We start from the raw sequence: 25,751 nt of genomic DNA on the forward strand, positions 1-25,751 counted from the left end.
CAATAGCAACATCAAGTGGACAGAGAAAGGCTGCCAGCACTGTACCTGCCCAAGGCCAGAGGGAGCAATTTAGAGTGGTAAGCTGAGTAAACACCTATTTATTATAACTTGTGTCCAAGCACATTATAAGGTAGGTCAGGCCTATTTTCTAAGAACTGCAATACTATAGTTCTACAGAACTGCATTAGTTCAATGTAGAACCTGCATGAAAGTTGTTCTTTCTCTACAGTGTACATTGTTAGTAGAAGTACAGTCACAAAGACTAACAACCGACAACAGGATTTCTTAACTTCTATGTAGTGCTTATGCTTAACTTTTTGATTATGAGCAGAAAAGACAATTGTAAAAGAGAGTATTTTTACAAGACTAATGCATTCACCCCTGATGTACAGCAGAATTTTCTACTGAAGTGCTGAAGCTGTTTAACATTTACTCCATTTTAGGTTTTTTTGACAATTAGCTGGATAATGTTTTGATTAATGTTTACTGATGAAATAACTGACAAAGTTGATCAGTACAAAGACTTTCAAAAGTCTCATTTTTGAGAAGTTCTGAAACATTTTTTGCTTCTAACTTTGTAATTAAAATCAAAGTACTAATAAAACATATCAGGAGAAACCAGTTATGAAACATAATTCAGGAGAATTTCAAACTAAATGTGTATCCACTTCACTTTCCTTTCCACCTGTTGAGAAAAGTCTTGCAAAGATGGTTAAGAACTCATAGGCATGCTTAGATTTCTGTTATTATACCTAAACAAAATGCTCTGGCATTCAGTTTGGGGTAGTGGAAGGAGGTATCTTTATTGTTTCTGCAGCAACCTGATTAAATTACTGCAGTTTTCAAACTAAATTTATTCTGTTTAAGACCATAATACTTAAAGCTACTGTCTAAGAAACTAAGCAAGAACAAAAGAAAATCTCATTTAGTGCCTGCTGCTAAGCAATTCTGGTCTGCCATGGGTGTACATTAAAACACATCAGCTATGTTCAGAAATTATCCACATAGCAACAGTAGCTAGACACAATTTTCAGACATTGTTTTCATTTGCATATGTTACACGAATGTAGAAATGTCATTATTGACAGTACATTGAAAATAAAATTAAGCAGGGACAAAGTGTTTCAACATCACCACAGGATGGTCAACTGCAAGTGAAAATTATCAGCTACTGAACAAAAACATCTGTCACTATTGTCCTAAAGCTTCTAAAAAGCAACAGCCACTCTTCATGACACTGACACGGATTATGCTTAGGCAGCAAATTCACATTGTTTGCTGTAATTACTGTAAAACATTTGACTGGGTCATGAAACCAGACAATGTCAATTAGTGCTCTGCATGCAATTCAAGTGGATTAAACCCCAAGGTGGACTGCTGAAGAGATTTAAGGGATGCTTTATTGCATTACGGAACAGCAGAGTATATAAACTAAAAAGCAATTCCAGTGTATGAGGTGTCTCACCAGACTAAGTTATCTCAAGGTCCTACAGTAAACTGCACACAAATTTAAGTGCAGTAGAAATGGCAAACAAATGTAAACAGCAGTAATGCAAGTATATATGTATAGGTGTGTCTGTGTATATAATTACATGTTTATACACCATACAATTTCAGCAGCAGGAAATACAAATTTCCCTTTCAGTTTACATAGCTGGAAATACTTTTGCTTATTCTGAAGGGGTTAATGGACAGAATATACAAGCTTTGACAAACTAAGATAGTACTGAAGCATTAAAGAGGAGCATCGAAGCATCCATGTAAGCAGATGTTATCACTCCTTCTCATAAAGCTGGTTGCTTAGCTCAGAATATTTGATTGCTACCAGCACTTAAGACTTTCTTTTCTGCCTTTCTAGAAAAGGCAAATTGAGTTTTTCCCTTCAGAAAACTCATCAAAGTGTCAGATGAGTACTTCCAAGTGAAATCTAGAGCTTTTGTTTGCTCTTTCTCTCTCTAATTTCTCAAATGCTTTTGACATGGCTGCTTTTTAAGCACTGCTGAAGGAATGGTCTGGCTATGGATGCAGTCTCTATGATGATTCAAAGTTGTTGCATAATAGATCAAGAAACATTTTAGCATCTGCACTGCTGTCACTATAAAGATCTCAAGCACTTTATACCCTAATATTAACCTTCACAACCCTGCTGTGGAATATCTGTATTCTACCAGATCCTTTGCTGACAGATGCACTGAAGATAGTGTTGTTTGTTTGTTTGTTTGTTTTTTTAATCTGCCTGCACAGCGAGGCATAGGCAAAGTCATCAATAGATGGAAGCAGCACTGACTCAAGTAGGTGTTACAGTTCCTAGATACCTTCTAGAGCAATCAGCAGGAATTATGTTCTCTCTCTGGCTAATTGGAAGTTGAGCAGAAAATGATGTTTATTCTCCTGCTTGCAACTTAATAAAGAATGGGTGGAGCAAGTTACATGTAAATCAGTTGTGATATGTAATTGTTGTGGTATAGCAGGGAAGATTCACAGGCATTGGAAATTCTTTTAAAGAAAGAAAAGGTTCTAAACTGGAAATACAGGTGAGATTTTTTTGGGGTTGGTTTTGGGGGGGCGGTTTGGGGTTGGTTCCCCCCCCCCCGCAAGAAATGAAACATGAATTGATATCTCTACTTTAGCACCTGGAAAGATGCTGTCCCAATTCCACCAGTTTGGCTAGAAAAAGCCACTGCAACCACCTTACAGCTGTATGGAAATACAAGTAAAAATGTTCACATGAAAAGATAAAATGTATGAAGCACAAATATTTTTCAGAATGCTTTGGGTTCTCTCCACCCCCACTTACCTCACATATTTCATCTCCCACAAACACCACCTCAGAAGAAAGTATCCTTCCTCTAACAGAGATGTTACACTTCTATGAATATTATATAAGAAAAAACATGTCTCTAAAGTATTTAAAAAAAAAAAACCACATTCCACAAAATAATTATTGATAACATATTACAAGTTATATTTCATATAAAAACCTTTTATGTCCTTGGGCAGCTATTTCATGTCTAAACCTAGATCAGAAAGCGATAGCTGAAGTATGGCCTCTATAGGAGGGCACACTGTATGTTTCCCTAACTAATTTAAGATGCCGCTCAACAGAATGGTTGTTGTCTTAGGATAGTCTGGAGAAAAAAGTCTTTCAGGAAGAACAGAAACATGTCTGTTTACAGAATAAATGTTTATAAGTGGTTTGTTTCTGTGCTATTTTTTAAATTATTTTCAATGTGGCTAACCAGACAACATGATGGGAAATTTGCTTACATGCAAAAAGTGTATAAAGCTGAAAACTACAATACAATGGAAAGCATGGGAAGCTGTGACTTATTTCTCTTGCATTCAGTTATTTGGTACCTCGTTTTACTCTGACAGTGTAACCATACAACTTACAAAGCTAAAAAGAAGTCCTTTATCTTTGGCATGCTTAAATAAGATTTAATTATCTAAAATATTAAATTCTCAGCTTCATTTTAGACATGGAATAATGTTTCCCCTGCAGAAGATTTCACAAAATGTCCACAATTTTTATAATGTTTTTTCTGTTACAAAGTACAGATGCACCTTCATAATTCTCCTCTCTTCAGCAAAATAACATTTGAGCAAGTCTTCTCAGATCTAAAATAAAAATTTCTATTTCTACCCACGATTTTTCCCCACAATTATCTATTCTTTGCTCTCTATTTAGTAAGGACAGACCAGGTAGGTTTAAAATGGGTCAAAGTTAAGTTTTGAACCCCCTTAAATAATGGAACTTGCCTTATGACAATGGAAGAATTTGAAGTATTACAGCTACTGCCACCTGTTTCTGATAGCCGTGTTCCCCTTTCACTGCACTACTATTCTGTATTTTGACAGTCATGGAGAATTGATATTTTCATCATAAAATACTAATAATGCTCACAAAATATTCAGGCAACTTTGACTTTCTTGCAACTTTCATATCCTGTGACACTTTCAAACTGGATTGCTAGCTCACTAAATTCTCATGCCAAGTACAGCAACCTAAGAAACAGATCCTAGCCACATATTTTACTGTATTTAATTATTATGAATGCTGAATGTATAAAAACTTAACCAAAAAAACCACTTCTTGTTATAGCGTCTCCCTTTATCCCTTTTCTCAATATATATAAATCTGTTCCTGGCAGCTCTAATGAGTCCTTAGATTCTTTATGAATTCAAGCCAAGAGTTTAGAATTTAATACATGCTGGACTTCTTAGAGATATTTCTCCCTTTGGAAGACTAGAAGGCCTTAAATGAGATTGAGTATCTGAAGCTGTTATAAGGAGGAAAAATGGTTAAAGTAAAGAAGCAGTGGTGAGAAAATGCCTAGAACAGGGAGCTAAGGTTTGTAATGTGTTTAACTTGCACTCATGCAGGCAAGGTGGGGAGTAAATGCAAGTTACAGGATAGAAATACATATTTTCTGAAGTTGTTGCACCATTTGGAGTTTCCATAAGAATTATGGCTGGAAGAAGCTGAATCTTACACAATGAAATTGCAGCTGGGAGGCTGGAGCTTAATTTTGGAGTTTCATCACAATTCTGAATTTCATGGGTACTTGTCACAGACATTTCGGCCCACTTGTGACTGAATTTAATTGTTGTCCAAAGTGTAGAAAGCAACCACAACCTTCTCTGAGAACTGTAAAAATTGCCTAGGAATGAAAGACTTGAAGCACTTTGTCTAAAAGAAGACCAAGACGTGATTTGTATTGTGGCCTGTAACTCTCTTAGTAGTACTCATTTATTAAAATAACAGGTACTAAAAGGATCTTTAATACAGAAAAGAAAAACATGGAAAGAATGAATGGCTTGAAAATGAGTTGGATGAATGCAAGGCTCTGCATAATTGAAAAGGAAAGTTAAGAAAGATTTTAGACAATTTGTGGTATCTGTGGCTGAATCTCCTTTTAATTTGGCTACTGGTTTCAATGCCTTTTTTTTTTAGGAGGGGTGAGTAACCAAAATCTACAAGCACACAGCTTGTAGAGAATAAAGTCCTCATGTCAGTAGTGTGGAGTGAGACTAAAAAACTGCTTTAACAGTGATATATAAGTAAAGTAGTAAATTCTGGAAGCTGGCAAGTAAGTAGTTATAAAATAAACTCAATAGAAATAGTTTGGGGGCTCAGGATTAAGTCTGCAATTGAAAAACTGTTTAAATGACCAGGAAGTCATATAAAAAGATGGATTGCATATCTGAGAACAAGCATTTTGTGTGAGAAATTGGATGATAGGAGTCTAAATTTACAAGGGTGAAGAGAATTGGAAAGACTCCCAAGACAGAAAGGGCCTCTTCTAAATTGTTCCAGAATAACTTTTTATTCCATGTATGAGTTTCTAAACTTGCACTTCAGGAAAGCTGACAAAAGTCAGATTATCTTTTTGGTATGTACAATGCATTTTACTTTTTGGTGGCTTGAGGCCATGCAATTCAGATTAACTATCTAAACAGAGTTAAGATTTCAGGCTATTACTCATGGATATTTGTATGTTGTGTTTAGATTTTGTCACTGTTTTGGTTTGGGATTTTTTTTTAAGTATTTTTCTGGCAGGCACAGTTCCATTACTCTCTAATCATGTCTGAACTTTTTTATTCCTGTTTTATAGATGGGGTAGATTATTTAAGATAGAAGTAGGTTACCAGTACAAAAGTAAGGGGGAGGTGAACGATTAATGATTGGGGCTCATAATTTCTGTGACTTTAAAACTCACATAAATTCTATCGCGTTATCTGAAAAGCTTTCTTAATTAAAAGCTTTCTTAACTTTCCAAATACTCCTGTATTTTTGGTAGATTTGTCTGTGCAGCTTTTTCACATGCATATGCGCATATTGAAGTGGCTATAGATGCAAACACATAATGTAATTAAATTCAAAGAAGTTTTGTGATAAAACTTCTTTTTAATTACAGGAATATGTCCCACATGTATGACCAGAAAACTTCAGATATCCATATTAGCTAGCATTGAAGAACACATTCAAACCTGTATGTTTTGGACGTGTCTGAAGTAAAAGTGTAAGCTAATCTGAATTAAGACCCATGCCTTTGCATGCCTTTTCCCCTTCTGATCTTGGTTCTTGATTACAAACTCTCTTAATTTCTAATTTACTGTTACTAGTTACAAAGCAAATTCTTGTTTATTAGTAAGGTAACTGAATCGAAAAGTGAGGTTTTCAAAGATCATATGATGTATGGTAAACACTAGCTCCAGGTTTCAGGTTTATACACTACCCAGGTTCTTATTAAATTGGGTACATGTTGAAATGTGCATCCATATTGTTCCTGAAGAAAATCTTCAATGTATGCTCAAGAGAGATGTAGAACACTTCTGCAGTGTGAATAGCTGCACCTCAGAATGCATGTCCTCCACAGTATAGATTTACTTATTGTTTAATAGCATGTATATTGATCTTTATTAGATCTAAATTCATTTAGATCTATATTAGATCTATATTCATAAACTGGAGAGAAAACAGAAGTATTTGTTTCAAGTACGATTTTAGAATGCACTCAACCAATTTAGATTCTAAAATCCACTTGTAAGAGTGATTTAGGCACCCAATGCTAAATGCTGTGAAGAAGCTAAAAGCCATCACATACTGCAACGTTTATACTTTGTGATGTCATATACCTTGTAAACCAGAGCAGAACTTCATTCTAAACAGGATTTAGTTTGTAAGACTTTGGAAGGGGAAGGAGTGAAGGATTGAGTCACTGGTTCTGATTTGTGGTCCCAGAACTAATTATAGATTTTATAGTAAAGCTGATAGATACAACTGGATCCACTCTTTGGAGCACTATAGTGCAGCACCAAATCTTGTGTAAAACACATAAAACTCCAAGCTGAGGAATCGTAGCTCTTCTGTGGTCTCTTCCAAATTATGCATTCCTGTCCGCACAATGGCCAAGGGTCTTGGAAAAGATGACTTTGAAAAATCTACTGCAAATTCCAAGTCATTTCCCCACTGAAAACGAAATTGTAATTGCACTCACTGAGGTTACAGAAGGGGTGATTTCAGACTGTTCTCCTATAGATAAGCATTTTTGCACCTTGTATGACCTGGATTGTGTGACAGTTGAACAGATATTGTGGCAAGTTTCTGTTCATTTGAAACAATTCTGTACAGATGTTTTCATAGGATAAGAAAGCTGATCAGAAGGCATTTGAAATCCAGGAAAAGATAAATATCATATATGAAATAAACAAATGTAACTGACATTGCTTAGACCTTTAATTGCTGTATTGTGCTGACAGCAATGCTGAACATTTTAATGTTTTGCTCAAGATTGTGGAAACTTTAACCCCTGGGAAGCTTAGTCATGGGAATTACTGCACAGGTTTTCTCATCGTAATTTTTGTTTCAAAACAATATTAAAAATGAGTAGAGTCATTCAAAATAAATAGCATCCGACCAAGAGCTTTGCCTAGATTTTGATCTGAACCTTTCTTTAGGTTCAGGCAAGCTGAGACAGTGTTTATAAAAACTTTTGTCGTTTCTGGTCTCTGAAGGAAATGAGATCATGGTTTGTCTCCTTCTCTGTATCTGTCAACTCCCTCTGAATGACAGTGTTTATTGACAAAATGGACTACTTTGACAGAGATGGAAGGGCTTCAAATATTTATTTCCCTGAAATTATTGTGAAAATAGAAAAACATGGTAAAGACAGACTGCCTTGATTAACTTTGTGATTAGCTCAATCTGAAAAAAATAGTACAGAATTTAAATTGGCAAACATCACTTCAACTGTTCTTAGCATTGAATAAGCTTCAAATGGAGCTTTTGCTTTATCAGGTAATGAAGCAATCCAAATACAAGATACTAGACTTCAACACATCTACTGCTTACAGTAGTATTTACTATATTTCTGGCTATTACAGAAACAGGAATTTCCTTTCTCTGACTTCATTTTCATTTAATCTTCTTGTTCACCATTGGGAAAGTGAGATGAAATATTCTCTTCTGCTGTACAGTCTTCTCTAGAAAGTCCTTTCTTCTGTACAAAGTATTGTATCCTAGTCCTCAAAGTTTGCTTCACAAATTTCTTAAGCAGTCCCTTGCCATTTCTTTGAGTGTTTATTAAATGTTACCCATCAAAAATTGTAGACACACAGAGTTTCAAATATCTCTTTCATTCTTCTGTGGTGTCAACAACTGGAACTGTAATGTTTCAAACAGTTTGTCCTTTCCTAAGCGTTGAGTTTTGTCAGTCTCTGAGAGTGAAAACTTTCCAGGACATGGTTCATTCTCAATAGTATAGAACACTATTCTCTATATTTATTCTTTATTCTCAAGGCCAAAAGTCTCTCAGCAAATAAAAAACCCAAATATGAAACACAAATATACAAGGGATGTAAATTTAGCCCACGAAAGATTTTTTTTATTTTATTGTTAATCTTAATGACAGATCTGGTTCTTTACAAGGCTATTTGTCTTCAAGCTGTAATATATGCAGCCATACATACTGTGGCTTCAAGAAAAATAGTAGCGTGCATATATATATATAATACTTATAACAATATGCATTCTCTAGGAAAATAGAATTTAAGCATACAGAAATCCTATGTGCCAAGTTCCAAAATCAACCATACAAACAAAAAGTGCTTAGATGCTTCCTGAAGGGATCCTCTTGATATGAGGGTTCAATTCTCTGTGAATAAAATGGTATTTTTATTTCTTCTCTAATTTGGCTTGAGGTCTAAATTTTTGATCTGACTGCTATTTCTTTTATTGCTGTGGATATTAGGAGTGGTGTCCACAAAGAGTAAGGGAGAAAGACTGGATAAAAGACCACTTATGCCTTTTTTTCCTTTTGTAAGGTCTAATTATATCTAATTATAGGAAAACTAACTCTTGTACTGATGGCATCATGATTTTAATTTGGGGTGTGTGTTTATACATGCTGATTTCTGCCATTTCCTCCTCCATCAGATCTCTGAAAACTCCAAAAGGGGCCAGTTGCGTAGCAGCAACACTCGGAGTTTGAGCAGAATATTACACAAACAAACCCCAGCATAGTCTGCTTAAAAAAAACCATTCTCTAACCTCTGTTGTGAAGACAATGTAGCTGTTCAAAAGATACACCATTTTGCATTTCTACAGAATCATTCAACAAAATACACTTCCAAGTACTTTCCAAACAAGAAATTGAGCTAATTCTATGTCACAAAAAACTTTCTTAGGGAAACTGAGGCAAGGAAGCCTAACCACAGTTTCTCAATGTTGAGCCTTTCTTTCCATGTAAGCGAAATAGTGTTTCTTTCTGTTTCTTCATTTTACTGCAATTTTCTTTTCCTGTCTTTTCTCAGTTGTAATTCATTCTGTAAGTCCTGTGAAATTCAGACCTCAAATTTACCAGTTCTTCCTATACCTTTTCACAGAAGCTCCACTGAATTCCTCTTGCCATTCTAGTCAGCAGAGTATTTTCACTGGCTTACATAAGGTTAGAAGATCTCTTGCAGTTATGAAGTTTTTCTCCTTCTCTATTTTTCAATGTACACAACTCAGAAATTTAAATAACACAGCATGTTACACCATCAAGAAAGTTTAAATAACAAAGCATGTTACATCATCAAGAAATGTACAAATGATTTAAACTTACATTTAAAGCAAATACCACTAAATTATGATGTGCGTATACAAAAATATTTAGGAATATTTTCATAACTTTCTCTCAGGTCTGTTGCCCTCTCTTCTGTTAAGAATTGAAGTAGCTACAAGATCCTTTGAAGCTTAAGAGACATGGACCGATATTTTTGCCCCACTGTCATCAAACCCGTTGAAGTAAATAGAAGCTTCCTTGCTTGTTATTCAACTTGCATTTTTCCAAGCTGAAGTGAAAGAAGAAACAAATGTTTGTCTGCAAGAACAAAAAAAAATCAAAACCCCTTTTCTTGAAAATCTCCAATTATGAAAATTGGTTTTGTGGTGTATATAACTGTTTATTCATACTACTGTGCATATGATTAGTGTGGTAAATTTTGTATGGCATTCCAACATATTAGTGTACATTAAGAAAAAAATTGAAGTTTTATTGTAAATGGGAATGATGAAAAAAAATTGACACCAGTCTGACATTAATATAAGAAAAGAAACTTTGAGCTAAAAAAGATACTTCGGACATTTAACTGCTTGTCCATCACTAGCTATAGGGATTGCAATCATGAACTGAAAGGTACCTTGTTACATCTATTGTTTTAGGCCAGTGAGCTGTAATTAAAAATCTATAAAAATCATTAGAGTTTCCTGGTCACGAGGCTTATTTCCTAATCCATTGTCTATAACTAGCCAGGAAATCACTTGGCATTAGTCACTGAAAAGGCCATAGGTAATCGTGCCAGCTTTACCACTTCCTGAGCTAATGTTTGTAGGAAGCGGACATGAAAACAATAAAATTTTCAGTTGGGGTTCATTTACTGCTTAAAAATAGAAAACTAACAAGAGTTTAACACTTGACTGCTACCTTAATCTTGAAATCAACCATAAGAAGTGGCAATTTGCAACCAGAGCAAATTTTATTTTGCTATTTTGTTCAGTATGTTGTATATAACTAACCACCCTGAGTATCAACTTCAATAGCTTCTTTAGCCCCAACTATGTATTCTAATATATTAGGAAAACTTTCATCACTGTTTTTGTGACAAAGGAACAGACTGCCAAATTACAGCTTCAAATATAATCCAAATATACTTAAATATCCATACTCAGAAATAATATTTTCCATTTATACAAAAAAAATTGAAAACCTATTCTGATTTTTTCCAGATTTCAATATAGCTAAACTATAAATTCAGACATCTTTTATTAGCAGCAGCATTTGAAAATGAACATAAGTGATGAAAATATATGACTGAATATGGAATTTAAAATAACCAATAATCTTTTAGAAACAGTTTCTTCTTTCGCCTCTTCCAGCTGACATAGCTGGGTATTTATCTAAAACTGAATTAGAGCAAAGAATAAACTCCTAAATGAAGGACACTTACTCAATATGGAACCAGTCAATGAAAATTGTTCTGTCTCCATGTTTTGTTTTACACTCAAAATGCACATACATGTATGTTTATACTTTGAGGGATTTATGCTACTGACAGGAATCTAGAAACTTTCTGAAGCAGTTTCTTGACAGATTCAGAAGAAAGAATCAGTCCCTTGTATGCATCAGGAAGTATGTACTGACAGTTTATTTAGCAGAATTTATATGCAGTGCAAAGTGTATTATATTTGCTTTATTTTCATAGGTATAAATAAATATAGAGCTAAGTACCACTTGTGTAGTTTTTTAATTAACATTTGAAGTGTAAAGTTAAGCATTTGAAATTCCTTAGGAAGTAAATTAATTAGGCTGCCTTGATGATTCATTTTCTGTTTTACAGTCTAACTTCACTTGAGTGGAAAAACTTCCAACTGTATAGAAAATGAATTTTTATCTACCATTGTCAACAATTTTCTATTTTACTTCATAATTTTTTTGTTTCCACAGACTTCTGGGTTTTTTAGTGTACATTCTTTTGCAAGATGGTCTTTTACTCGAGACATATAGACGTCTCAAACATCCAAGTTAAAGTTGTATCAGTTCTAGACACTAGCAAGAGGAATTTACAACACAATTTTAGGCAATGAATTACTTAATGATACATTAATCAGCATGTAACAATTATATTTTAAAAGACACGAAAGGATTTAAAAACCTGTGTTTAGCATTTAATTTGGCATTGAATGCTCCGTGTCAATTATCTATCTTATGCAAGTGTCTAATATATTTCATAGAATCATAGAATCATAGAATCATAGAATACTTAGAGTTGGAAAGGACCATCTAGTTCCAACCCCCCTGCCATGAGCAGGGACACCTCGCACTAAACCATGTCGCCCAAGGTCCTGTCCAACGGGGCCTTGAACACTGCCAGGGATGGAGCATTCACAACTTGCTTGGGCAACCCATTCCAGTGCCTCACCACCCTCACTGTAAAGAACTTCTTCCTTATATCTAATCTAAACTTCCCCTCTTTAAGTTTGAAGCCATTACCCCTTGTCCTACCACTACAGTCCCTAAGGAAGAGTCCCTCCCCAGCATCCTTATGGGCCCCCTTCAGATACTGGAAGGCTGCTATGGGGTCTCCACTCAGCCTTCTCTTCTCCAGGCTGAACAGCCCCAACTTTCTCAGCCTGTCTTCATACGGGAGGTGCTCCAGCCCCCTTATCATCCTCGTGGCCCTCCTCTGGACTTGCTCCAACAGCTCCATGTCCTTTTTATGTTGAGGACACCAGAATGGTACACAATACTCCAAGTGGGGTCTCACGAGAGCAGAGTAGAGGGGCAGGATCACCTCCTTCGACCTGCTGGTCACGCTTCTTTTGATGCAGCCCAGGATACGGTTGGCTTTCTGGGCTGCAAGCGCACACTGCTGGCTCATGTTAAGCTTCTCATCAACCCACACCCCCAAGTCCTTCTCCTCAGGGCTGCTCTAAATCTCTTCTCCGCCCAACCTGTAGCTGTGCTTGGGATTGCCCCGACCCAGGGGTAGGACCTTGCACTTGGCTTGGTTAAACTTCATAAGGTTGGCATCGGCCCACCTCACAAGTGTGTCAAGGTCCCTCTGGATGGCATCCCTTCCCTCCAGCATATCAATCGAACCACACAGCTTGGTGTTGTTGGCAAACTTGCTGAGGGCACACTCAATCCCACTGTCCATGTCACCAATAAAGATGTTGAATAGGACAGGTCCCAACACTGATCCCTGAGGGACACCACTCGTTACTGGTTTCCAACTGGACATTGAGCCACTGACCACAACTCTTGGAGTGTGACCATCCAGCCAGTTCTTTATCCACTGAGTGGTCCATCTATCAAATTGATGTCTCTCCAATTTAGAGACAAGGATGTCATGCAGGACAGAGTAGAATGCTTTACACAAGCCCAGATAGATGACGTCAACTGCTCTGCCCCTGTCCATCAGTTCCACAGCCCCATCATAGAAGGCCACTAAATTGGTCAGGCAGGATTTCCCCTTAGTGAAGCCATGTTGGTTGTCACCAACCAATTCATTGGTTAAAGAATGATAAAGCTACATAATTCTATTTTCCAATAGGGAAAAACTGCCCCAAATAGAGCCTGTCTGCTCCTGTTTCTGCCTTACAGAATTAGCACAGGCTTCCCACCAACTCTAAGGACCTGCAAATACGATGGAAAACATTCAATTTTATGAAAAATAGATTGTATATTTAGTCTTGAGTAAAAAGTTTTCTATTCTTTCTTGTTCCTTCCTTTGATGCAGAAGAACAATTTTCACACTTATTAGCATAGAATGGGCAGAAGAAACATAATACCTTTGGTTCTGTCACTGAGTTTTTTAAATTTTAGTTCCTCTGAAAAGACTTCTCAGTTTCTGTAATTCCATTCTAGAGGAAGTATGTAATAATGAGAACTGAAGTCTATAAATCAGTTCTAGGCCAAGGGATTAAAGTGAACGTATGAGTTTTTTCATTTAAGTCCTGAAAAAGCCTTCTGCTTAAGACAGACTGTTCATCAGATACAATATGGCTGTTGCTATATGCAAGTTTACAAATTTTTTGAAGATTTTTGCTTTGAGAAACTATCTCTGTTCATGCCTGTGACTCAAAAGATTGGGGAATGTTCAGCAGATCTACTTGAAAATTAGATTAAAACTGCTGCTGTGTTATTTGAAAGATATACAGCTGAGGTTTTTTATAGCTCTAATAATTACATTTTAATACAGAACATCTGTACAGGTGTACTAGTATCTAAAAATTCTTTCTGCTCTTGTTTTCTGTTTTACACTTGCGATAGCTGTATCAACTAATTGATGAAAAAGAAAGACACTGGTATCACTATGACTTGCTTCTGTTGTTAGTACAGTTTTAGGTTCCAGATAGAGGGGATTTACAAATAATAAAGGTCTGTGAGCTATTTTTGCCAATCCTCCCATATAATTAATAGAACTGGAGAAAATGCTCTTGTTTCCTTTTCAAAATTATCTAGAAGCAGAAAACTGGATAAAGGATGAAAGATGATGGAGTCAGTGTGGTGATAAAGCAGGTGCTGATACTGGGAAAATCACACGAATGGCTTTTCTTTTATTCCAAGAAGGGAGAGAGAGAACACAGCAGAGAGAAGGATATCATGTCTTTCAGTTCTTCCTAATCACCTTCTTGACCAAAACCACCTTCTTCTATTCTCTCACTTCATGTCAAGGCCCCTAATTAGCTGTTAAGCATGCTATCTTGTCTTTCCAAAGTTAGTTGGAAGGTTAAGAGTAAGAGGCTGGGAAACAAAGAGAGAACTTCTCAATTTGGTCTAAGGTGAGGGTCAAATGCAGTAGATCTTTGTAATGCAAGCTTCTTCAACTCCAGACCAAAGCAAATTATTGTTTATTAAAATTAAATCTCTTTCATCTCTAACTCAAAATGTAAACATGTACTAGTATACTTCATACACAACATATTTTGAGAAGCAAATCTGAGCCCTTGCTTTCAGTGAGTAACAATTTAGCCTATGGTAATTCCACAGAATATTGCGCAGGACCTCCTCTCTGTAGTGTTTTGTAGACTGAGTAAAGGAAGAAAAGAATATGGTTTGTGATAATTATCACCATCCTTGAGATGCTCTTAAATGCATAGTTAAACATTTGTTTTGAAAATGCAGCAGTATAAAATAGTCTTCCAGATACATTAAAGAAAATTTTAAGGGAAAACAACTGTTCCTTGATAAGCTGACAGAAATAATTTCATTTTAACACTGAAGAACAAAAGCTGAAAGCAAATATTGCAGCCATAGGGATTCTGCCAAAGTAAAGCTTCCATAAATGTTAAAAGTAAGCTTTAACAGAAGAGAAATAATTTTTCATACTTGTGTGAAATTCTGGCTAAGTCTTTTATTGTAAGGCATTTCTAAGTTGAAGATGTAGAGAAAAAACTTCCAGGTTAAAGTTTCAGGCTGTCTATTGGTGCTCAGGCTACATTTTGCTGACCGTATTTGTATAATGCAATTCACTCAAGCTAAAAGACAGAATGTGGTGGAACTTTAAAATGATACAAAGAAAAGGTATGACTTTGTCCATTTTAATTTTTTTCTGCAACAGTTGAAATTATTGATAAGCTGTAAAAGGGAGGGAAAAACTTATTTTTGTAATATAAGTTAGAGCTTATGAAAATGCTGAAGTGAATATACTGGTTAGCAAGTTTTCTGAGCATGACCAGCTCATGGACCTGCATGTGTTTTCTTTGTAGTAATCTGCTCTTCTGTCTTTGCTCTCAAATTCCAGCACAAGCCCTAGAAAGGACTTCAGTATTTGATCATTGAGGTCATCACATTATGTTATGAACAGCGATACTGTTCTTGTGAAATGTAACCAACAGAATCTTGAAACCATAATCTTGTGCTGCTTTTGATGTGTTAAGACCACCTAACACTGGTACACTTGAACAGCTGAAAGCACTCAGCACCTCAATCCTCTCACTTTCTCTCAGGTAAGACTTCTAAGCTCTCAATTAATTGTTTTCCATTATTTTCCTTGCTGAACAAATAGTTTTTTTGTTTTTGTGGCTGTCTAACCATCACCAGCCATATTTCTAAGCTACTGAAGCTGGTGTACATTATTCTTTCAGAACTTTGTCTAATGCATTTACAATTTGTATGGAACTTAATTATCATATTTATAGATAGACTTTTTCATAAATCCTGAACAAATAAAACTAATTAAGCCACCTGATAATTCTGGATTTTTCTTTTCCTTAATAGCTATCTTGGGGATACATACAATAAACGATGGAATAAACTTCTGTAAACTAGTTTGAAATAATTGTTTATAAAAATCAGTCACCAAAGGTGCAGTCCTTGGAGAGGAACTAAAATACATTTGTTGTTCCGTTAAACTTCATTGCACTTAAATGAAATAAAAAGAAGACATACCTGGGATTCAAGTATTTGACATATTCCAACTAATCATGTGCTGCTTCATTTATTTCTCACATAGACTTATCAAGAACCAAATCCTTTCCTTCTACTCCCCACCTCACTTCTCAGTTTTATCAGAAGCTAATTAGGATGATCACAAGAGGAAATTACATGAATTTCCAAAGTGACCTTTCTTCCTTTTACGAGGGGTTTCAGCTTTTTATCAATCAATCAGATCAGTTAGTTAATTGGGCATCACTACCCTAACACATCTCACTTACAAAAAAGCCCTCACCTTAAATAAACAGTCACACACCCTCATTTTAGATTGAAAGCTGGAAACGCTTGTAACTGGGGTCTGCTGCTGTTTCTTTGCGAATGCTTGTATCAGGGGATCAAGCTGCATGTAATGCAATCTTCTTCGATATGAACAAGAATGTTATCAAAATAAACCTTTTCTTCTGTCCCTCTCCTTCCCTGCTTTCCCTGTTGCAATGCTAACTGAAATAGACTATTAAAACAAGAAAAAAAAAAGGGGGATGGTGGGGAGTCCTCAATTAGGCTAAGCAAGGTTGAAAGGGAATTTTATATTCCTGCGGTATTTTAACTTCAATGTTGTTAGTGAATCCTGCATTCAATTACACTGCAGTTGTGCTATTAATGATCCCATATATAAATATACAATATTATACTAGCAGTGAAGTATGAGGTGGTTATCGAAGGTCACACTGTTTAAAAAAACAGATATGATGTAGCTGAGGGCCTTTTAGAACTATTTTCCCATCTACTTTTACATGCTTTTTCAGATACATTCTGACTTGATCCTCTCTTTTAGTATCCTATTTCTTTCTTAGTCAAGACTCCCAGCCACAAAAGTCATCTAAAAGAAAACAAGGGCTGAAAAACTAAATATCCCAAGGTTTTATGTTGGAGTATTAGTGCAGCTGCAATATATATACTTCATTTATTTAGAGACAGTACATATTTTTCACATACACATATATATTTTCTTCTCCTGTGTGCATGCTCTTAGGTCTGTTAGACAGGACTACTCCGTAAGTTGTGAAAATAGCATTTTTCTAAACGTGAACAAGGCAAATACATGATGTTATTATGAAACAAAAGCATTGTACAAGAGAGTGCCATTCCTTTCCATTACAATGGGGTTGCTACTGGATGTGTCCTAGGTCTGGAGTTGACCTGTGAGACTTAGAGATAATAGACACATTAAGAACAACTGTTCTGATGGAAAGGAACAGCTCATGTAAAAAGTATCTTAAAACTACAACAAACATTACAGACTAACTGTTTATTATAGGGGTCTGCTTTAAAATTACTATCAAGTTTAACATCTCAGAGTAGAAGGGCTATGAAACAGAAAATGAGGAGTTTCCAATGCTTAGGCATTAATTTTCAAGCTCTTTGTTAATAGTAATGATTGAAAATAGACATTTAGGAATCTTTTCACTCATCGCTGAAACAGAGCTGTGTCTAAAATTGAATGTAGCAGCTGTTTAGCAGTACATGACAACATTAAATAAATATTTAGACAAAGGGAAGGAAAAATATTATACACAAAAATTATACTTCAGTAGGTTTTAATTACAGAAAGCAATGCAGGAAGAGTTGTTTCTAAATGTTTAACATGCTTTCCAGACATAGGCTTTGGCTCCTGAAATACATCAGCATTCCAGTGATTATTAATATGGTAGACTTCAATGTTCTGGTATATTAATGTTAATAAAACTACATCCTTAACTTATTAATGCAATACAGAGAAATTTTTCTGAACCAAATATATCCTATGGCTAAGGATGGTCTCCAAAGGTTTTACACCAGTGATAAATGTTTTCCAGTGTGGTCAGTATATCACGTTTGTCACTGCGGTCAACTGCTGTTTTGCCATTAGTTTGAACAGTAAGCAAAAGTTGTAGTGGTCTGCAGCTGTATCAGCAATTATGTTTGTGGTCATCACAGACTATACCTTTGGAATGTCAAAAAGAATGGATTTAAGAATGAACTGGAACACAATGTTTTTTGTTATTTTATTTGTGGTTGTAGATCCCCAGGAATAAAAAAAGGTGTGTGTGTAAGTAAATGAATTTTATGCTTTATTGCATAAAAAGAGCTATACTAGGGGTCAGAAAAGAACATTGCTGATGTTTTTGCACTGACAAGGTATTTTAGAAGTAGGAGTGTTTGTATGGGAAGGATGTCTGTTGTGGCCTAATGATAACTTTAATTGGATATAGCTAGGTCCAGGTTTGTTCAATAATCCGCAATGTTTGCTTAATTGCCAATAAAGTATAGAGTGTTAAGACATCAATACTGTATTGCAAGAGAGACTGCAGAAGAATGAAAATGCATTTAAGTCAAGCAAAGCCAAGAGCAGTGCAGGAGGAAGGCTTTAGTATGATCAGAAAGTGAGAAGTAGAGAGAAGTAGAAACCCTAGGGAAGGAATCTGTATGAGCAAACCACAACATAACACTGCCCTCTTCATGTTTAGTCATGTATGTTTTTCATTTACTTTTGAAAAAGTGAGAAGGTAAGCAAGAACAAAGTCGAGACATAGGTGTCAAGAGTCATTTTTGGTGTAAGCAAACACAAAAAAATGGTGACCGAATATTTATGCAGTGATCTTTTAATTAAGATTTTAAGCATTTGAATTGTGTGATGATATGTGATATAATCTTCAAGCAGCCAGAGAAAAGCATTAGGGAGGAGGTGCAACAGAAAGCAAGAAGATGGTTCTAGTTACCTGTATGATAAGTAATAGACAGTCTTGGCTAATCTTTTCCCTAAAACTCAAAGGACACCCCTGATGGATGTAAGCTGCTTCAGTTTACTGATGTCCCCCATAGCAACTTTTTAAAAATGAAAGAAAGAGCTTCTAAATCTCTTTTTGAAAGAGATTAAGGAAGAGTCAGATTCTGTAAGCATTAGTTCCACTGATGAGCACTTAACAGTTGTATACTCTATTGTTATGTTGGCCTTATCTAAGATTTCTTGCACGGGTTATGCCTACTTTATTATACTATGTCCTAACTGAAGCTTTTCTAAGTAGTGAAGAATGATCTTTTAGGTCTCAAAATAGCTGTTTCCTATAGTAAGAAGAAAGACGAATTGTAGTTTGGTTTGAAATAGAAAAAACCATGAAAGTTTCCTCGGTGACCTGACTAGACTTTTTCATTAAGGCACTTTAGAAAAAGTCTGACTTACTTGAAATATGTTTATATTTTGGTATGATGTTGAGCTGAATGTTACTATTGTGAGTTTTGAATCTGAACTGTTTCACAGCCTTTGGATATTTTAGGATGTGTTAGTTTGGCTGAAGTCCAAATGCCATACCAAATGCCAGAACTGTTTCTTTTTTGCTGTTGACTACTTTAGGGCAAAAGTGTGTGGGCAGGCTAGGGCTTAAGAGAAAGGAGTGACTGGCCACCCTACATACATAGTTTTCTCACAAACTGAATACAGGTGGTACCATCTGCAGTCAACAGTAAAGGCTTTCAGAAAGGATGAAAAAGTGTCAGGAAGATAATTTTCACAGAGGTGGAAACAATTTTAAGAACAATTTTAACCACGGTTCAAGAACTAGCTGTGATCTCAACAGCTGATCAGCTGAATCAAATTACCTCAAACTCTAACAAATATCTTGCAAACAGTAACAACTGAGTAACATTCTTAGTGGTTGCCCATTTGGAGTACTTGTTTTTCAGCAACTGAAAGATTATTTTGAGGATTGCCTACACTCTAAATACATTTGCATAGCTACCTTATCATCCTGATGAAGTGCTGCATGATGACTTTAGAACTGATGAGGACATCTATTTTCCTTTGAAAAAAAGGTCAATAACAGCCTCAGTGATGGGCCGTTGAAAACCCAAATATGGCATAAAAAAGTGTCCCCAGTGTACAATCAAAAAAAAATACCTGAAGATGAAAACTGCTGTAAACAGATTTTCTAAGAACTTGAATGACTTCCAACTCCTGTAGGCCTGCCTAAATAAAGGAAGAGGAAAACGTAAAATCTCAGTTATCTTTACAAAAAAAGATAATGTTTTTACAAAAAAAAAAAATATCTTTACAAAAAAAAGATCTCCTTGCACTTATCAATTCAGACACTTTGGTTTTTTACTTCTGGAGTCAGTAGTGAGTTAACAATTTATTACTGTGAAAACCTTACCACCTCAGGAAAATACTTTGCTGTAAGAAATGTGTACAAAACCAACTGTCTTCTGTCTTATTGACCTATTATTTGCCATCCAACAGGGTTGATTTGGAGGGTTATTGGTTTGGTACAAAGGAAAAACATTGTGGTTTTGTTGTTTCTGGCTCTCAAATTTGTGAATAAATTTTCCTGGAAGTCTGAGCAATTATTTCAAGAAACTGAAGAAAAGTATTTAAATGTTTGAGTACTTGATCTGATTTCCAACAACGATATTTTTCGGGTCTTCAGAAGTACATGTAACACAAATATTACCACTCAAACAGAGACTTTTAGAAGTTTTTCATAACCAATGTAAGTGCAGTCCTCTTGTAAGTGGAAATGAGACAAATTGACAATGATTTAGCTGTAAATTTGGTTAAAATTGTCTCAGTTCTGTGTCTTAACTACAAGACTATTTTTGCCCTAATAGAGCAGTAAAATCCAGTGCTGAACATAGAGGGACTACTGCAGGAGAACAGAAATTTTATAAATCCCCAAGATAAAGGCACAGAATTATATGATGAAGAGAAATATAAGGTTCACTGTGTCATAGAATCATAGAATCATAGAATCGTAAGGGTTGGAAAGGACCTTAAGATCATCTAGTTCCAACCCCCCTGCCATGGGCAGGGACACCTTGCCCTAAACCATGTGGCTCAAGGCTCTGTCCAACCTAGCCTTGAACACCGCCAGGGATGGAGCATCGTTGGAACTAAATGATCTTAAGGTCCTTTCCAACCCTTACGATTCTATGATTCTATGATTCTATGATTCACAACCTCCCTGGGCAACCCATTCCAGTGCTTCACCACCCTCACTATAAAGAACTTCTTCCTTATATCTAATCTAAACTTCCTCTGTTTAAGTTTGAACCCATTACCCCTTGTCCTACCACTACAGTCCCTAAGGAAGAGTCCCTCCCCAGCATCCTTGTAGACCCCCTTCAGATACTGGAAGGCTGCTATGAGGTCACCACACAGCCTTCTCTTCTCCAGGCTGAACAGCCCCAACTTTCTCAGCCTGTCTTCATATGGGAGGTGCTCCAGCCCTCTTATCATCCTCGTGGCCCTCCTCTGGACTCGCTCCAACAGCTCCATGTCCTTTTTATGTTGAGGACACCAGAACTGTATGCAGTACTCCAAGTGAGGTCTCACAAGAGCAGAGTAGAGGGGCAGGATCACCTCCTTCGACCTGCTGGTCACGCTTCTTTTGATGCAGCCCAGGATACTGTTGGCTTTCTGGGCTGCAAGCGCACACTGCCGGCTCATGTTAAGCTTCTCGTCAACCAACACCCCCAAGTCCTTTTCTGCAGGGTTGTGTCATTTTTATTGCCCAAAAGTATTAACAAGAAAAAAAATAATTCCTTTATCGGGCTTGTGGTGTTCATGCAGAATGGATGATGCTCTTGGATAAATCTTTTTTTCTAGAAGTTATGACTTTCTGAGAAAGGTGTCTGTAAGTTTATCGCTTCATTAAAACTGACTTCTAAGACTACTGATTGCAATTTCCCAAATATATCCAAGAAGGGTGGAAATTAGAACACTTTTTCACTTCATCATGAAAATATATTGGTATTATATACCATGCATACTTATACACACATAGTGTGTGTACATATATATAATATATTAATAAACTACTTTTTTCTATGAAAAATGCTTCAATCAGTGTTTGGGGAGGAAAGTGTAATCAGATTGCAGAATCACAAAGTCTTTGTAGAAACCTTTTGCCTTATGGTGATGTTATTTACAACTTAAGAATACAGCCACAGACTTGTAGCTCCTGTGATGGATCCTTAGTGTTGTCTTGCTGCTCATTCCTGTCACATAATAACACTTGCCTTTGAACTCCCAGATGGTTGAGTCCCCTCCTGGAATTTATGCTGGGCTTTTCTGGATGAAAAAAGGATGAGATATTCCCAGTCAAGCGTAATATGAAGATTTAAGCTTGAAAGTAAATTGGATCACTTATGCCATGGCAAAACCACCACATCTTCTATTCCGTTTTCCATAGCACTGGTACATGTGTATTGACATACACAAATTTTAAAAGCATAGCTCTTTATTGGATCCAACTGATTTTCCATCTCAACAGACTATACTGAGCTGCCACTTGACCAGTGCCTAAGTAAGAGAGTGAGGAGGTGAAGGGAAGTATGGAAAGAGCAGCATCGATCAACAAGACAAACACTAAGAATATTTTTAAGAATATGAAAACACAAACGGCCTTTCCATCAGTGACTGCATAATTTATGAACATTACCCTCTCAGACTAGGCACTGTTTTCATCTGGCTTTATGTCAAATTCTTGTGAAATATGTCTCATATTACATTTGATTGTGAAAATAATAGTACGAGTAAAGTTTACCACAGTAGCAAGGATGTGTTTGTATACTTGCACACAGATAAAAAAGTTATCACAAGATAGGTACAAGTTTCAGTTGTACCTGTGCCTTACTGGTTTCTCTGTCCTTTTTTTGAACCTTCTTCTCTTTTTTTTTGTTTTTTTATTGCTGTAGGCCTTGTAAATGTTGTAGCAAAGTAAGTAATTTCACCAAATGATTTTCACAAGCTTAACATGTTTTAATGCAATCTTCAATATTCTTTATCACATGAGGTTTCAATAAACAGTCTCCTGAGTTTCTAACAGACTACTTTCCAAAACTTTTTATTTGTAACTTACTTGCAAAGAACAGGCCTTAGTGTCTATTTTATTTGTGGGATTGCTATAAATCAATGCAGTCTCATCCAGCTGGGTTATCTCAGCAAATTTGAACTTGAAGTCAGTCAAAGAGGCCAGATTGCAAACATGGAGGATAATCTGTACTCTACATTTCCAGAAAGTAGTTTCAGCAATAACAGAGGTGATAATACATCCTTTATACTGAGGCACAATAAGCTCAATTCATACCAGCCACCTCCTGGATGAAAATCTGGTCCAGGATCAATGCTCTGTTCAGTTCTTAGTTTTTCAGAGTAGACTTAGTAAGTTATGTGTTCTGGATTAGTCCTGTGAGAACAGTGAAAGAGAACTGTATTGTCAGCTACTGCAGAAGCATCAGATCTGCTCATGGCATCGGGAGTAGGATATATGTGTGTTATATTTTAGTCAGAGAATCTGCTTGAAAATCACAAAAGCTGGCAGCTCAAATGGGGCAGTATGCAGGTTAGAGTTTTCCAGGACTATAAGGGTCTGTATCTCTTGGTTTTATACCTTTTACTGTAACCATTAATTTTTATCCTCTGAGATCTTGCAGTCTGGGCATGGACTTTAGATAGATTTGCCTCCATATCTTCCTTAAGTGAGCATGCTAAAAATGTCAGGATAATCTAAACCAAGTTTTATTGTGGTACAAAGATGAACAACTATCAAAAATGATATACAGTAGTAGTGTGTCCAGCAGATATTAAAATAACCCCCCACAAAACTGCCAAGGCCCTCCTCCCCCCAAAAAAAGAAAAAAAAAACCCTAACAAAAACAAAACCAATGATTCCCCATGTTCTTTTCTACAGGGTCATACTCCATTTAGTACACATCTTAGTTTTCTTTATTGCCCACTGTTGTCAGTTGACACCAGCCATTTTCTGAACACCCAGACTCTCTTGCTTACTCCCCTGTCCCACAGGGCAAGGGGTAAATATGAGGAAGATAAGACTTGTGGATTGAGGTAAAGACAATTTAATAGATGAAGCAGGAACTGTGCCTGCAAGCAAAGAAAAGAAGGAATTTATTCAGTACTTCCAATCAGCCAGCAAATGTTTAACTATCTCCTGGAAAGTGGGATACCAACATGTGTAACAGTGGCTTGGAAAAATAAATGCCATGATCACAAAGGCAATTGCTGTTAAGGGCAATGCCAAGAAAGAGAAACCAGAAATCCTCCCATCCAGGCGTCACTCTGGAGATCAGATTTTCAACATAAGCACCTCTTCGCCCAATGCAAAAAATGGCTAACTTTAGCAAAATCAAGGACTACACCTTATTCTTTCTTACTTCTGGCTTCCTGAGTAAGCAGATGGCTAGTTTGAGAGTTAACTAGCAAAGGTAACCTGTAGCTAGTCAGTTCTTTATTCACCCTTGTGAAAGACTTGTAACTTTGTCTGATCTGTTATAAACGTTCAGCTTGAGTGGAGAAAGCAGTGTTGAAAATGTTTACTGACATTGACTCCAAGCAGAGGAAGTCTCTGCTGCAAAAGGTTCATTGCTAGAGGAGATTGCAAATCTCCTTATGCTTCTTAAAAAAATGTGTTTTGCTTTGTATAGCCTTTGCTAGAAGTTCATTCGTTGCACTCCATTGAACAAGGACTATACGCCGTTTTAGAAGTATTTTATATGGAACCATAATTTGTGATTAATTCTACCTATGCTAGAAAGCTGCATGAGCTTGTATCAAAAGTTATGTTTTAAGTAACTATATCACATGTACATATGGTGTAATTTGACAAGTATTAAAACTGAGGGTGGGAAAAAGAGGTAGGAAGAAGAAACGTAGACTAAGAGGTCTCTACTATTAGAAGGGTAGCTGAAGAGGCTGCATGGGAGTAATAAAACAATTTCTTTTCTGAGAGATGATCCTGAAGAGCACTAAATAATTGCAAATCCAGTTACTGGAAAATCTTGGTCTTGGCAAAAGCTAATTTTTGTTATCCTACAAAAAACAATAATACAGTTGTATTCAATATAGAGCTGGGCCATAAATACATTGGAAAAGGAAGAAAGGAAATTTTGAAAGATTATGTGTGTCATTTATCTTCATATTCCTTTTTCTATGCAAGAAATGTAAAAGAAGTTTCTTAATTTGCAATGGGTACAAGAGTATCTGAAAAAAGTTAAACAATTTTGGCTGTCACACTCACAAAGATATTATAACTTGCAGAATTTGACCTCTGAGGTTTCCAGAGCTGAGAAAGCATGAACTGTAATTGATGCTGTTCTGCCACGCCACAACACTGACTGCTGCGGTGTTTTAAGTGAGGAAGCATAGGTATGCTATTTCTGACTTTTGTTTTGCCAATACCATCTCTGGACCACATAAGAACAACTCATTCTAGCAACTCCCTTTCAAAATATTGCTGAAACCCTTACAGAGTACATTTAAGCTGTCTTAAAATTTCTCTACTGCTTCCAAAAGGTGTAGTATATCCTCTTATCTTTGGTTTTGTTTTGCTTCCAAGATGAACACTGCTTCTGTGAATGTTCTGAACACCAGGGTATTCAATTACTCAAACTGGATATATCTAGTAAATTCATGACAAATTATTCTGTGGCCTGCTTCCAAAAAGTGAAAACCACTCTTACTGTGGAAGACAATTCAGCTGCAAGGCCAGCTTGCATAAACAAAAGTAGTATAAAGGAAATTCACATAATGTAAGTATTCATTTATTGAAATGATCTTAAAACAAATTTGTAATAGATGCAGTATGATTAACTATTCTTACAGTGGACTACTTCTTAAATCTTTTGTAAGGTCATTATCAGTTTAATCAGTTTGCATTGCTAAAGACCACAAAAGATCTTACTTTGTAAAGTAATTTTGGAGATTGAAAATTAGAGCATATGAACTATTCTAAAATAAAACAAGCCTATGTGAATACAGTAATTTTGATTTTTTTCCTC

General features: G+C 36.2%; 1 long non-coding RNA gene across 1 annotated transcript; it reads left to right on the forward strand.

Annotated features, from left to right (window-relative positions):
* LOC115606673 lies at window positions 1–25,492 on the forward strand. Its single transcript, XR_003990962.1, has 4 exons — window positions 1–77; window positions 15,292–15,496; window positions 25,012–25,119; window positions 25,310–25,492. It is a non-coding gene; the product is annotated as an uncharacterized LOC115606673 (long non-coding RNA).
* Window positions 25,493–25,751: the final 259 nt, after the last annotated feature.

This window comes from Strigops habroptila, chromosome 4 (assembly GCF_004027225.2).
Source record: "Strigops habroptila isolate Jane chromosome 4, bStrHab1.2.pri, whole genome shotgun sequence".
Classification (NCBI taxonomy): Eukaryota; Metazoa; Chordata; class Aves; order Psittaciformes; family Psittacidae; genus Strigops; species Strigops habroptila.